This window comes from Leucoraja erinacea, chromosome 23 (genome assembly GCF_028641065.1).
Source record: "Leucoraja erinacea ecotype New England chromosome 23, Leri_hhj_1, whole genome shotgun sequence".
In the NCBI taxonomy this organism is placed as follows: Eukaryota; Metazoa; Chordata; class Chondrichthyes; order Rajiformes; family Rajidae; genus Leucoraja; species Leucoraja erinaceus.
In genome coordinates this window covers 11,434,005-11,446,202 of record NC_073399.1, presented here as the reverse complement: position 1 = coordinate 11,446,202, position 12,198 = coordinate 11,434,005, and the positions used below count along the sequence as shown (strand labels likewise).

The 12,198-nt window shown below is 43.1% G+C and overlaps 1 long non-coding RNA gene across 1 annotated transcript; it reads left to right on the top strand.

The window, feature by feature from the left end:
* The first annotated feature begins 5,994 nt into the window (after window positions 1-5,994).
* Window positions 5,995-11,797, top strand: LOC129708236 (uncharacterized). Its single transcript, XR_008725310.1, has 2 exons — window positions 5,995-10,026; window positions 10,352-11,797. It is a non-coding gene; the product is annotated as an uncharacterized LOC129708236 (long non-coding RNA).
* The last annotated feature ends 401 nt before the right edge of the window (window positions 11,798-12,198 follow it).

Below are 12,198 nucleotides of genomic sequence, written 5' to 3'. Positions count from 1 at the left end.
GTCTTTAAAAATCAAGTTCACTTGAAATATACCTAATAGCATCCGATATTTCCAGGATAGCTTGTTAAAAGGACACCTATAGTTCCAGAATCATGAAAGGAGCCAATCCAGGTCATTAAGGTCATAAGGAATAGGAGTAGAATTAAGCCATTCGGCCCATCAAGTCTACTCGGTCTTTTAATCAGGCGGATCTATCTCTCCCTCCTAACCCTATTCTCCTACCTTCTTCCCATAACCTCTGACACCCGTACTAATCAACGTTTAAGATGCTGGAAAAATTGAAGGTAGACCAAAATGCTGGAGGAACTCAGCATCTCAGCAGAACTCAGATGCTCTGAGGCAGCATCTATGGAGAGAAGCAATAGGCGACGTTTTGGGTCGAGACCCTTCTTCAGAGTGAAGGCCACATCACAATCTGAAGAAGGGTTTTGACCCGAAACGTCGCCTATACCTTCTCTCCATATATGCTGCCTCACCCGCTGAGTTCCTCCAGCATTTTTGTCTACCCCCGTACTAATCAATAATCATTATTATGTGCCGGCTCTGTGGTTGTAGAATTTGATAATCCTATTTCTCCATTATTTATCCCATGAACTGTAATTTATTTTCTCTGCAAAGATTTCCCTGAAAGGCCTGGATAGAGTGAATGTGTGGAGGATGTTTCCACTAGTGGGAGAGTTTAGGACCATAGGCCCCAAGTCCGCACGTCTTTATGATGTAGGCGGGAAATCGGTGCACCTGGCGAAAACCCACTCAGCCGAATGGAGTATGTGCAAACTCCACATAGACAGCACCCGATGTCAGGATCGAACACGGGTCTCTGGCGCTATGAGGCAGCAGCTCTACCTGCCGCGTCACTGTGCGCCCTATTGTGCCTCTGCGTGACAATGGAACATTAGTTCAGACCAAAGTCGACCACGGAGAGACCCAAAATGCTGGAGTAACTCAGCGGGTCAGGCAGCATCTCTGGAGAAAGTCTGAAAGTCTCCCTTACTGTTGTGACGTACTCTGTACGGAGTTTGTACGTTCTCCCCCTGACCTGCATGGGCTTTCTCCGATATCTTCGGTTTCCTCCCACATTCCAAAGACGTACAGGTTTGTAGGTAAATTGGCTAGGTATAAATATATATTGCCTCTAATGTGTGTAGGTTAGTGTTCCTGTGTGGGGATCGTTGGTCAGAGCGGACGTGATGGGCTGAAGAGCCTGTTTCCACGCTGTATCTCTAAACTAAACTAAACTATAGCAAAATAGAATTTGAAACACTGTGATATTATCAAAATTAGACCCAGCACAGGAAAGAGGTTAGATAAAGCTTAGAGATATGTTGCAACCTTCTTGGATGTGAGCAATTGTTAGCCCTTTGTGAAAGGCTATTAATGGAAGCAGATATTTAATCAATTTTCAAAGAAGTGGTGCTTATTACAACATTGTTCTACTGAATATACACTTTAGTCATGTGAACGCATGATGTTTAACACCATCTGAAGTGACTCAATAAACCAAGTTGCATAATTCTTTCAGATAAACTCCAAAAGTAATCTTGTCGTACATTGCATGGGAACAAAGATGACTTGCAACATTCGAAATGCATACATCCTATATGTGGCACGGTGGCGCAGCGGTAGAGTTGTGTCCTTACGGCACTTACAGCACCAGAGACCCGGGTTCGATCCTGGCTATGGGTGCTTGTCTGTACGGATGGATAGAATGTAACCTTGGTAGTCCCCATGAACTGCGTGGGTTTTCTCCGGGAACTTCGGTTTCCTGCCACATTCCAAAGACATCCAGGTTTTTTAGGTTAATTGGCTTTGGTATAAAATGTATTAAAAAATTGACCCTTGTGTAGGATAGAGTTAAGGACTTGTCCCACTTGCCGATTTTTTTGGCGACTGCCAGCATAATTGACTGACCTATCAGGTCACCGGAAAAGTCGCGACGTGATGCGGCGTGATGACGTAATGACGCGCGGAGTTTCCTCAAATGTCGCAACATTTTTTTTGTCGCCGCTGGAGTTTGGAATGTTCAAAATCTTTCCGCGACCCTGATACGTCAGTCAATGGCGCCGAAAAAATCGCTAAGTGGGACATGCCCTTAAATGTGCGGGGATCGCTGGTCGGTGCGACTCGGTGGGCCCAAGTGCCGGCTTCCGTACTGTATTTCTAAATGAAACTAAACTAAACTAAACTAAACTGTAGTTTAACTGGGAAGAATGCTTTGTGATAGTCTCACAAGGTACAATGCGATTTCAGATAAGATATAGGTTCGTGGGTAGTGGGTGGGTCAATGGCAGTGTTTCTTACGGCAATGTTACACAATCACCCCCAACCTACCAGGAAAGCAGAGATGTAAAGATACTACTTCAAAAAAAATTAAATCCTAGCAATGCTTTTAAGAGATATCTTGAACATTCTCAGAAAACCTCACAGATCATTAACTACTATCATCCATGGCAGGTTCAAACAGAAAGGGCCGCCAATTCTTCTGCGATGAGATGGTTGCTATTAACGTGCTGGAGTAACTCAGTGGGTCAGACAGTCCTGACCTGAAACATTGTCTATCTATGTCCTGCACAGATGCTGTCTGACCCACTGAGTTACCCCAGCACATGATGTTCAATGCAAGATTCCAGCCTCTGCTGCTCCTTGTGTCTCCTATTTGCTTTTAACCTTTTGCAGATCATTTTTGTACTGTTCTGTTTCCCCTCTCACAACAACCCCGCTGTTTATGTAAGGCCATTAAAAACTACAACCTCTAAATAAGCTCTGATTTACATAGACTTGGGGGCATTGGGTTTGTCTATTTGCAGTATTATTTTTTGTTTTTAATGTATGTGTGTATATGTGTGTGAAGATAGACATAAAAAAAATGGAGCAACTCAGCAGGTCAGGCAGCATTTATTGAGAAAAGGATTAGGTGACGTTTTGGACCTTCTTCTCAACTCGAAACGTCACCTATTCCTTTTCTCCAGAGATGCGGTCCAACCTGCTGAGTTAATCCACCTTTTTCTGTCAATCTTTGGTTTAAACAAGCATCTACAGTTCCTTCCTACACACACACGCACGCACGCACGCACGCACATACACATACACACGCACGCACGCACACACACACACACACACACACACACACACACACACACACACACACACACACACACACACACACACACACACACACACACACACACACACACACACACACACACACATATAGACCAAGTGGGACCCGTTGGGTCCCTGTCACAATGGAGGCCTGGTCCCCCAACGCAACCCATTCCCCTTACTCCAACACAACCCCGTTCCCTCAACGCATTATTCCAGCATTCACCCATAGCCGACAACTGTGCAGGGGCTGCTCATTTCTCAGCCTCCCTTATTTTTAAACTTAAAACAAAAATGCATTTGCCTTTGCTAGCTAGCAGAACTCAATGTACTTGGATAGCAACAATTCATAGGTAATCGAGGGTAGTCGAAGGTAGTCAAAGGTAGTCGAATGCAGTGATAGATATTCTTCAACATAGTCGAAGGGAGGTCGAAGGAGATCGATGGAGGTTGTCTTCACTCTCCACTATTCAATGTCCAATTTTCCCGGAGCTAGTCGAAGCTGGTCTTCAACATAGTCGAAGGAAGTCAACAACATGACATTTTTTCAAACTCTCCTGAACTCTTCTAAACTCGCCAATTAGGTCACCGCAGTGGGACAGCCCCTTAAGAATGTAATTGTTCTTTCTGGGACAAATGACAATAACACATTGTTGACCTCTTTGCCCATCATGTTTTGTTGAAGTTTAGTTGACAACCACGTGGCTACAGTCATAATCATATAAACCACTGCAGGTGATCAGAGGCTGGAACGGTCTGAAATAATGTATAGCTTAGTTTTAGTTCAGTTTAGTTTATTGTCACGTGTACCGAGGTGCAGTGCAAAGCTTTAGTTGCGTGCTAACCAGTCAGCGGAAAGACAGTACAATCGAGCTGTTTACAGTGTATGGATTCATGATAAGGGAATAACATTTAGTGCAAGATAAAGCCAGCAAAGTCCGATCATGTCCAACAAAGCATTTACATGAAGGAGCATTGGAGAAACCAAAAAAACAATAAAACATCAGATGCTGGGAATCTGAACCATGTCTATGGTCGGTGTTACAAATAGCAAGGATGTGGGAGATGTTTACAGGGCCCACTGTACTAAGAAAAAGAGCTCTGGTCCTTTTAGATAGAATTTGTGTGTTTGGGAGCTGTTCTCAGGGTAGTGTTGATGAATCGGTGCACGGAATTTTAGAAAAATATTGGAATACATAGGAATCAGGGTTACATTAATGGCAGGTATAACCTAAATATGAGTCCATTGAATATAGACCTCCCGGTCTCTATGTAAATATAGTTAAGTGTTTAAAAGAGAACTTATATATATAAAAATAAAAAGATAAGAAGAAAAAAAAAGAGAAAAAAAGAGAAAAAATAAAAAAAACAAAACCCCCCTAAACTAAAGAGAAAAAAAAAAGCAAAACAGAATCTGGGCTTCAAAGAGTTTCAACAATTTAAGTCCCTGCTTGTCGTCAAGTCCGTTCCACCGTATAACGGTGAAAAAAAATTATTATAATAGTTGGAGAGGGGACAGTCTATGTCGTATGAAAATGTTGAATAAATCTTCCCCAAGTCCTATCAAATTTAACCAAGGGTTCAACAATGTCACTCCTAATTTTTTCTAAATTTAAACATGATATTGTTTCAGAGTACCAATGGAGCGTGGTCGGAGGATTAGAATCTTTCCATTTAAATAAAATAGATCTTCTGGCAATTAATGTGGTAAAAGCAATCAGCTGATGGGCGGAACGGGGCTGATGGATAGAATCTAACATTGGTAGCCCAAAAAATGCAGCAATAGGATGAGGTTGTAAATCAATACCTAAAACTACAGAAATAATATCAAAAATGTCTTTCCAATATTTTTCCAAAAGTGGGCAGGACCAAACTACATGAGTCAATGAGGCCACTTCTGAATTACATCTGTCACAGGTATTTATATGACCATAAAACGAGCTAACTTATCTTTTGACATATGAGCTCTGTGAATCACCTTGAATTGTATCAAAGCGTGTCTTGCACACATTGAGGAAGTATTAACTAATTGAAGAATCCTCGCCCATTTCTCTATAGATAAAGAAATTTGAAGTTCTCTTTCCCAGTCATTCTTAATTTTATCAAATGTATCTTTTTTAAAATTAAAAATCTACTCATAAATAGTCGTTATTAAGCCCTTCTGATAAGGGTTCAAATGTAAATTTTTTTTCAAGATATCGGTTTGATGTGGTAACGGAAAAAAGGGTAGAGTAGCCCTCAAAATTGTCTAATTTGTAAATATCTAAAATTTGTGAGCTAGGTAAATTATATTTATTGGAAAGTTGTTCAAAAGACATAAAACAACCATCCGAAAACAAATCACGAAAAGCTACTAATCTCTTCCTCTTCCATACCAGATAGGCTTGATCAGTGCTAGAAGGTTGGAAGAAAAAATTAGATATGATAGGACTCGATAAAATAAAAGCATTCAATCCAAAAAAAGTACGAAATTGAAACCATATTCAAGTGTATGTCTTAATATTGGGTTAGTTGTATATTTATTCAATCTTGTAATTGTAAAAGGTAACGAGGCCCCTAGAATAGAAGCCAATGATAGCCCTTGCATGGAATCACGTTCAAGATTTATCCATCCTAGACATTGGGTATCTTCTAAATCATTTGTCCAAAACGTTGAATAGCGAGCATTAATTGCCCAATAGTAAAATCTAAGGTTCGGCAGTGCCAAACCACCATCTTTTTTAAATTTCTGTAAGTATTTTTTACTTAGGCTGGAATTTGTATTCTGCCATATATATAAAGACATTTTGGAGTCAATGATATCAAAGAAAGATTTAGGAATAAAAATTGGTATCATCTGAAATAAATATAAAATATAAATATAGTACTTTTTCCCCATGACGTCTGTGTCCTCCCACACTCCAAAGACGTACAGGTTTGTAGGTTAATTGGCTTGGTATAAATGTAAAGTGTCCCAAGCGCGTGTGTGTTGGGTAGTGTTAAAGTGCGGGGACTGCTGGACGGTGCGGACCTGGTGGGCCGAAGGGCCTGTTTCCGCGCTGTATGTCTAAACTAAACCAAAACCAAATAAAGTGCTGGAATATCTGAGCGAGTCAGGCAACATCTGTGGAGATAGACACAAAATGCTGGAGTAACTCAGCGGGACGGGAAGCATCTCTGGAGAGATGGAATGGGTGACGTTTCGGGTCGAGGCCCATCTTGTGGAAGGTGCAGGTCAAGACACCTTCTTCAGTCTCCAGCACTTGGTGAATTACAAAGATTCGAGCATCTGTAGTTTGTTTTGTATGTACAATTCCTCTTGCCTCTTGCCAATCAAGTATGTTGCTTTGTCCTCAATGACAGATAGATTGTTGAGAGTGGTTGATGCTGTAATCATTCAGGCAAGTAGACATTATTTCATCACAATCCTAATTTGGGACTTGTAGGTGCTGGAAACCACTTTGGGGTGTCAGGGCATGAATCACTCACCACACAATACCCAGCCTTTAACCGACACTTGTAGCCACAGTCTGCATGTCACTAGCCCTATTAACTTTCTGGTTGAATTGATGATGGGGGGTTATCATTGATGGTTGTGCCTTTGAATGTCAATAGGCAGTGGTTCAACTCCCTTTTTTATTGCTGGAGGAAGTCACTGTGGTGCTCATGTTTGTTTCAAAAGTTACTTGTCGTGAATGAGCATGAACCTGTGTGCTCTCACAACTGTTGCATGTAGCTGAGTTTAGTTTAGAGATGCAGCGCTGACACCTTCGGCCCACCGAGTCCATGCCGACCAGCGATCCCCGTGCACTAGCACTATCCAACACGCTAGGGACAATTTACAATTTTATCGAAGCTAATTTACCGACAAACCGATACGTCTTTGGAGTGTGGGAGGAAACCGGAGCACCCGGACACGGGGAGATTGTACAAACTCCGTACAGACAGCACCTGTAGTAGGATTGAACCCTAGTCTCTGGCGCTGTAAAGGGCATGTCCCACTTTCCCGAACTAGTCACGACTTCTCCTGCGTTATTCACGAATTCTCCCGAGTTTTCAAACTCACAGAATGTTCGTAACGAGTCCATAGTCCGTAGGAGACCGTGGATATATCGTAGCGGCTCGTTATGCCAGCCGTAGGTACTCGGGGCTTTCTTTTTATTCCTGGACATTTTTCATCAGGCTGGAAAAAACGTCTCGACTTACCTGATGCCCCGAGTACCTACAGCTGGCATAACGAGCAGCTACAATATACCTATGGACTCCTACGGACTCGTTACGAACATTCTGCGAGTTTGAAAACTCGGGAGAATTCGTGAATAACTCGGGAAAGTGGGACAGGCCCTTTAGATAGCAACTCTACCGCTGCGCTACCGTGTTGGCACAGATAGTTCCGTAAAACCATGACATCGGAGCAGAATTTGACCATGGCTGATCTACTTTTCCCTCACAACCCCATTCTCCTGCTTTCTCCCAGTAACCTGATGCCCTTCCTAATCCAGAATCTATCAATCCCCGCTTTAAAAATACCCAGTGTCTTGACCTCCACGGCTGTCTGAATTCCACATATTCACCACTATATGGCTAAAAAAAAAAATTAAGGTACATCCTTTTATACTGAGGTCGTGCCTTGTGGTCCTTGATTCTCCCATTACTGGAAACATCCGATCCACGTCAACTCTATTCAGGCCTTTCATTATCTGGCAGATTTCAATGTGGTTCCCGCCTTATCCTTCGAAGCTTGTACGGTGTTTGTCCGTTATCCCCGTGACCCGCGTGGCTTTTCCCCGGGTGCTCCGGTTTCCTCCCGCACTCCAAAGACGTGCAGGTTTGTAGGTTCATTTGGCTTCGGTAAAAATTGTATCTCGGAAAGTGCTAGTCCACGGGGTGATCGCTGGTCGGCGTGGACTCGGTGGGCCGAAAGGCCTGTTTCCGCGCTGTATCTAAATTACAGCACATAGCGCTGGTAACAAGGTATCAAGAGTAGATAACAGAATACTTCTTCAAAGTGCTCTGAGTTGCTCTTCAACATGATCATGATCTTTTGTTTTGTTCAAAGTGCATTTTTGGACTTTTGATAGAGGACGTTTGTAGCTTGAACATTAACTCCTATATTTACCGTTGTTTTAATGCCAGGATAAATGTTTGCGTTCCATTTAACCTGAGAGTCAAAGTTCAGTCCAACTCCTGTTTAAAAATGAAGCTCCAAGCCGATAATGATTCTGTTGTCTAAACAAAATCGTGAAGAAGAATACCAAGTATTACATTTCCAGTGTAATTTTGCCGTCTGAGTGGAATGGCTGACACAGGTTTCTGATGCAGAATGACTCTCACAGGTTGCGATGTGCATTTCTGGGGTACAGTGCAGTTGGACTGCAGAGACATGGCATCAACAGCTATGCCAACACCAGGTATTGGTGAAGACATTGCAAGCCAAGTCAAGACAAGTCAAGTTTGCGGACAAGTGGACATGTGTGGTGAGATACTGCTACAATAAAGATTTCGCTTGCATCAGCATCACGGGCACATAACGCACAAAACTTAAATCATACACAGAGGGGTGGCACGGTGGCGCAGAGGTACTGGGATTTCCCCGGGTGCTATGAATTCCTCCCGCAGTCCAAAGACGTACAGGTTTGTAGGTTCATTGGCTTTGGTAAAAATTGTAAATTGTCCCAAGTATGCAGGATAGTGCTAGCGTACGGGGATCGTCGGTTGGCGAGGACACGGTGGGCCGAAGGGCCTGTTTCTGCACTGTATCTCTAAACTGTACTAAACCAAAATAAATGGCAGGTCAGGATATGGTAAATGCATCGGCCCAGCCACAGGATAGAGCCTAGTCTGCAAGTGGCCTTCAAGCTGGCTGGCACTATGCCGGGGCTTTGAGGCAATTTCAAATGTTTGAAGGATTTTTGAGAGGAAATGTTACATTTCTAGTTTCCTCCTGAAATTATAGGCAGCTCTGCAGTGCCAACAGGAAATCAAAAGATCCCACCCATTTATTTGTCTAGGTCCAGATCTTTAAACATGGCAACAGGTACTTCATTCCGTCGTGTGATATTCCAAAGATAACTGCCAGAGCCACCATATTTATCCACTGCACGGTGCCAATGGTTTGGTTCTTTCTGCCCTCGGGAGTTCCCCTGATACACGGCAACTATGAGAATTGTTGATGCTGAGACAATAGACAATAGACATAGGTGCAGGAGTAGGCCATTCGGCCCTTCGAGCCAGCACCGCCCTTCACTGTGATCATGGCTGATCATCCACAATCAGTACCCCGTTCCTGCCTTCTCCCCATATCCCCTGAGATTGGAGTTGCCTGTGAGCCTATTGGGTATTGGTCTGTTGAACTAATCGGTAGTGCAACAAGTGGCAAAATAACATTTTTGATACTTATAAAAAGTGCTTTGAGTACAATCAGCCATGAACTAGTAACTGGAACTCAATGTGACCTTACAGCTACAACATTTCTTGGAACCATCCAGATAATTCTGCTGATTCCGGTACATTCCATGCATGTATTATCCAACAGATGGAACCTTCCAGAATGAGAGTTTGTTTCCAACTTCCAACAATCAATGTGAGCTAGTTGGTTCACCCTGTCGTCTTTACAGTGTTGATTGATTTTTCTCTGGTGCGTTCAATAGCTGCAAAACATGCAATTGGCACAAACAGACGACCGCTGTTCACAATGTTTATCAATAATCTAGACTCTAAAGTTCAGGTTCCAAATTTTGAGGTGATCGTGCTTTGAGAATGTAATTAATACAGAGAGGGCAACATGGTGGTGCAGCGGTAGCGTTGCTGCCTCATAGCACAAGAGACCAGGGTTCGATCCTGACGATGGGCGCTGCCTGTACGGAGTTTGTATGTTCTCCACGTGCACGGCCTGCTTCTTTTCTTCGGGTGCTCCGGTTTCCAACACACTACAAAGACTTACAGGTTTGTATGTTAATTGGCTTCGGTAAAATTGTAAATTGTCCCTAGTGCCGTAGGATAGTGCTAGTGCAATCGCTGGTTGGCCCGGACTCGGTGGGGCAAAGGGCCTGTTTCCGCGCTGTATTGCTACAGTCTAAAGTCTAAAGGGAAAGTGATAAAATACAGGAAGGTGTTAATAAGCTTGGAAGTAGGGTTTGTAATTGCCAAATGAACTTCTATTTAGTTAAGCATGACGAGGTGCACTTTGGTTGAATGAGGAGTTGGTGGACAGCTTGTAGTGTAATAAAGTCACGGCTTGAAATTCAATTGTAAAGTGCTTTTATTTTAGCTTCATGCAGCTGAAAATCAATCCGCTTCTGGAGTGAAACAGAGCATCAGAAAACTGCAGATTGCTGGATTCCCCACAAAAGATCTCCACAGCTTCCAAATAAGCTCTGAATTATGTACATCGATTATTATTGTTATTTTTGCACAATTATTGTTTGTTTGTTTTTTATGTGTACATATATGTGCGTGTGTGTGTGTGTATATATACACATGCATGTATGTATATATATTAATATAATATGTGTATGTTTGAGTATTTGTATATATACACACACTGAACTTTTTTTTCTGTTTATTATATTGTTTACAGTGTACTGTGTACTGAAGATAGACACAAAACGCTGGAGTAACCCAGCGTCTTTGGAGAAAAGGGTCTCGACCCGAAACGTCACCCATTCCTTCTCTCCAGAGATGCTGCCTGTCCCGCTAAGTTACTCCAGCATTTTGTCACTATCTTCGGCTTGAACCAGCATCTGCAGTTCCTTCCAACATATGTTTACATATTCTCTTGTGCTGCTTCAAGTAGGAATTTCATTGTTCTATCTGGGGCACATGACAATAAAATACCCTTGACGCTCCGAAACACCTCCTGCACTCTTGGAGTGACCACCTGACTCTAGGTCCTGTCCAGGAAGCTTTCGTCGTCCCGGATGGACCGCAGATCATCCAGCTGCTGCTCCAGTTTCCTAACTGAGAAACAGGCCGTTCGGCCCACTGAGCCGGCGATCACCCCGTACACCAGCATGAACTTACACACTGGGGACAATTTACAATTTACATCCCAATTAACCTGCAAAGCTGCACGTCTTTGGGATGTGGGAGGAAACCGGAGCTTCCCGGAGAAAACCCAAGCAGGTCACAGGAAGAGCATATAAACTCCGTACAGACAGCACCTGTAGTCAGGATCGAACCCGGGTCTCTGGCAACTCTACCGCTGCGCCACCGTGCCGCCCTGTTTTATGCTGATTAATGCACAAAGGGACACAAAATGCAGGTCAGGCATCATCTCTGGAGAACGTGGATAGGGTATAGGAAAGAACTGCAGATGCCGGTTTAAATTGAAGATATACACAAAATGCAGGAGAAACTCTGTGGGACAGGCAGCATCTCTGGAGAGAAGGAATGGGTGACGTTTCAGGTCGAAACCCTTCTTCAGATCCTTCACACCCCTGACAGAGAAATCAAGTTACATCCCTACAATTTATCAGTCTTCTCACTCCTCCTTCCAGTTCTGACGAAGAGATTCCAACGTGTGGCATTGAATCTGTTTTTCTTCCCACAGATGCAGTCTGACTTGCTGAGTGTTTCCCAACATTTTTCCCTGTTTTTTCCCTTTTTCCACAGGCCTGGAATTTTTTCAATCCATTTTGACATCCCAGCACATTAATTCCGCTTCTCTGTGTGTGAAACATAATGTTCTTTTCAATAAAAGAGCTGTTTTCCTTTTGAGTAGGCTTGGTTCTGCCTAACAGGAAGTAAAACAAGTAGTTTACGCGAATGCCAGTATTTGCACTGATTCCCTTGGGCAGGGTTTGGTAACGTTTGCAGGAAGAGCAGCTGGTGCCACAAGTTCCAGGAACCACAGGTATAAAATGAGCATTCTCTTCCCTAAAAGTGACCTTTCAAAGATAAGGTCCCATATGCCATCGCACAAGAACGTGAAAGATCCCAAGGCATCAATTCAAAGTATACCAGAAGAGTTATCTTGGCTTTTTTTCACCGAATCCACGTTGACCATCGATCACCTGTTCAGGCTAGTTCTGTTTAAGAAAGAACTGCAGATGCTGGAAAAATCGAAGGTAGACAAAAATTGCTGGAGAAACTCAGCAGGTGAGGCAGCATCTATGG